General features: G+C 42.2%; 1 long non-coding RNA gene across 1 annotated transcript; it reads left to right on the forward strand.

Annotated features, from left to right (window-relative positions):
- Positions 1 to 75: 75 nt before the first annotated feature.
- LOC132239847 (uncharacterized) lies at positions 76 to 2,101 on the forward strand. Its single transcript, XR_009454168.1, has 3 exons — positions 76 to 180; positions 823 to 1,006; positions 1,814 to 2,101. It is a non-coding gene; the product is annotated as an uncharacterized LOC132239847 (long non-coding RNA).
- The last annotated feature ends 1,720 nt before the right edge of the window (positions 2,102 to 3,821 follow it).

Consider the following 3,821-nt stretch of genomic DNA (forward strand, 5'->3'; position numbering starts at 1 on the left):
TGCGTTCTGCGCAGGCGCACTCCGCGCTCTACGCATGCGCAGGTGCCGACCGCCCCGCCTAGTCGGGCTTTAACCCTGGTCCTGTCCGGAAGGGGCTTGCGCTGCGGGGCAGGCGTCGGGGGTTTGGGGCGAGGGGTGACGCGGCCGAGGCCTTAGACTCGGAGCTGACGGGCACCCCAGGTCTGCACTTTACTCCCACCTTATCTGTACAATAGGAGGAGGAGGGGTCCCTGCGCCATTGCGTCGTGGCGTGAGTTTAAACGGGCTTTGGGAAGTGAGGCGCCTAGCACACTGGCCCGCCGTGGACCCCCAATTAATGTTACGTGTTATCCCCTTAGGGAGGTCTCTCTAGCCACTGCTCACTTTCAGCCCTCTGCCCTGGCCTGGTTTCTCTCCCTACCTAGAATAACCATCTCACACACTATTTTTAATTTCTTGCTTTTGTTGTCTTTTATTCACTGCTGCGGCATATAGCAGGTGCTCAGTAAACTTTTGTTAAATGAATTAATGCATGAACTTGCTTTTATAATTTACCTCTGCCCACCTCCTATCACGTCTGTTTCTGGTGCAAATTGTTTTGTAAATTCAGGGATCTAACTAAAGTAAAAGATCAGCATAGAAACTTAAATGTGCTTTTTAAATACTTGGGGTATTTATCCAGAGCCTGTTAGATACGCCCCCTAGCGCTGGGGACGAGAAGAAATGGGAAATGGGGAGAATGAAACATAACCCAGGGTTTATCTCCCTTGTTATTATATATCTCCCAATATATAATAACAATATTATTATATATTGTTATATAAAAATATAACAGTATATTAGTTTCAGGTGTACCTCGATGCCAAGGTAAGGACCGAAAGTGCCCTCGTGCCAAATTGCATGGACTACCACAAAGCCGAGTCAGGATGACTGAGCGCTGCCACGCCTGGCACCGGCCTGACTGGGGAGGAGAAAGAGCCCGGGTGAGCGGAGAGGAGTGGCCAGATGTTGGGGCACAGGCCTGCAGGTGAAGGTGGTGATGGTAGGAGAGCAGGGGGAGGGGTGTTGGGAGAGGGGCCAGCCTTCAGGGTTGCAGAGTAGGGCTGCAGGCTATTGGGAAGTAGGGGATGGGGACAGCGGTCTTGCGCCAAGGTGCAACTGTCAAGAGCCAGAAAGATTTTCAAAATCTTTAACCAGTAACCCCACCCCTTATCCGGAGGAAATCATCTAAAAAAAGAAAATAAAATTGCTCACTTCAGCAGTGTGCAGCCAGAAAATTTGAAACACCCTAAATGTCCAGCAATAAAGGGATGCCTGTGGGAATTGTGGAACAGCTCTAGGATGAAATATTCCGCACGCACCATTTATAAAGGAATATTTCTTTTCTGTTTGTTTGGTTGTTTTTAATTTATTTTTAAAATTATAGTTGACATACAATATTATATTAGTTTCAGGTGTACAACACAATGATTAGACAAAGGGATATTTCTGATGACTTGGGAGGCAATATGCAAACTTGAGACATTAAAAAAAGAAAAGCAGGGTATAAAAGTGTTCATAATTAAGGTGAAATAAATTTGCCTCATGGTTAAAAACCAAGAAAGAACCCCAGAGATTTGGATTGTGGTGTTAAGACAGTGAAATATGAATGAACTGTATTGAATTAAAGTAGTTTTTTATATTATGATATTCTAGGAAACTATGTATCAAGAGCAATTTTTTGAACCTTATCTTTACAGTGAGGATTGTGAGTTGTGACCCCAGCTTTAAGTATGGGTTTATAAATGTACAGTTTTTATTTTTATTTTTTAAAATACATTTTTATTGATTTCAGAGAGGAAGGGAGAGGGAGAGAGAGATAGACACATCAGTGATGAGAGAGGATCATTGATTGACTACCTCCTGCACACTGAGGATGGAGAATCAAACCATGACCTCCTGGTTCATAGGTCGACGCTCAAACCCTGAGCCACACCCCCTGGTCCTCTGTATCATAGGTGTTGATATCAGTATCTAGTAGGGCAGCTCCTTCCATCTTATTCTCCTGGCGGCATGTCTTGCCCCTTGTTGGCCTTTACTCCTTCACATCAGTCTTCCAAATAAAGCTCGTTCCATAAACACACTTACTGGGTTTTAATTGGAATTGATAATATCTATAGATCAATTTAAGCAATCTTTAGTATTAGTGTATTCAGTCAAACCTCGTTTCTCAAATGTCTCCCATCTCGAACAATTTGGTTCTCTACCAAGTTGTTCACCGAAAAAAATGTCTTGAACCAAACTTTGGTTTTCAGACTGACAACCCTTTCAAGCTGATACCTCAGCGTTACAAAAGGTGTCTTAGAGGCAACATGGAAGAGAATGCTATTGTTGCTGAGGAAATCAACAGTTAGCACAATTTTAGAACATAAAGAGGCCATCAAGAGTGCTAATGTTGCCAAGAGTGTGAAAGAAACAATGACCACAGGGAATTAAAGACTTAGAAAAGCAGTTAGGTTGCATTCCTAGTTAGGGCACATGGGGGGGGGGGGGGGAGGCGGGGGAGGGGGCGGGAGTTTAGGCTCAATCCCCACCAGGAGATGTGCAGGAGGGAGCCAATCAATGGTTCTCTCTCATCATTGATGTTTCTATCTCTCTTCCCTTCCTCTCTCTGAAATCAATTGAAAAAATAAAAAGAGGCACTTCTATTTAAAAAGAAAAAAAAAAAAAGAAAAGCAGCCAGTGATAGCATTTGGGAGGCAATGATATGTGAACAAGCAAAGATGCTACATACTGACCTGAAAGACATCCCTGGAGTGCTGAAAGTGATGCCTTTAAGGCTAGCAGGGAGTGGTTCGATAAACTTAAGAAGTGTTTCTAGATTAAACCATGATTAGACATGTCCTGTGTATAAGAAAGGTTAGAATGGAATCATTTGGGGATATGGAACGAATTAATTCAATTTACATTATTTCTAATGGGAAAAAATGATTCAGTTTTCAAACAAATCACTTCAACAGCCTTCCAGAATAAATTAAGTTAGAGAAACGAGGTTTCACTCTATTTAATTTGTTTTTTTAATTTTCTTTTATTGATTAAGATATTACAAATGTGTGATTATCCCCCCATATAATTTGTTTTTTAAAAGTTAATCTCACTTTACTTGCATTTTCCTTTGATGGCTCCCAAGCACTGTGTTATATGTTGCACAAGCCCTCTCATTTAACCCCAAGAGTGGTCGGGATACTGTTGTTATCTCCGTTTTCCAAATTATCTGAGGCTTACAGGATGGCATGGCTTGCCCAAAGTCACCCAGGGGATGCAGTTGAAGAGCCAAAGGTTAAGCCCAAGTCTATTTAATATTTAACTTCAAAACTCTCACTTTTAGTAAAGGTTTGCTTAAATCATCCCCTATCAGAAATGTAATTGTTTTCAGTTTTTCCATGTGTAAATAACATTATGATGAACATCTTGGTTATACATTTTGTTTCTGTTTTCCATTGTTTCCCTCGGCTACAATTCTAGTAGGACATTCCTTTGTCAAAGAGTGTGCTGTATACTGCCTTCTAGAAATTCATGTCAGTGCTACTTCCCCCTCTTGTTTTAGTGTCAGCATTTACCAATCATTGCCCCTAGTGAACAACCGGGAAGAGAAACTGACATTTTTACAGCTGTTGTAGACAGCCGGAATGGCACCAGCTGTCTGACCAGTGGGGTCAGACTAAACGTGGGTTCAGCAACCTTGGAACAAAGGTTCTGGCTAGGAAAGAATTCAGAGCAAGACCCAAACTGTAAGAGAACATTTGGTAAATTACAGAGGTCGAAAAGGTAATTCCCAGAAGAAATGGGCTTATCAAACAAGC

This window comes from Myotis daubentonii, chromosome 8, assembly GCF_963259705.1.
Source record: "Myotis daubentonii chromosome 8, mMyoDau2.1, whole genome shotgun sequence".
NCBI classification, from domain to species: Eukaryota; Metazoa; Chordata; class Mammalia; order Chiroptera; family Vespertilionidae; genus Myotis; species Myotis daubentonii.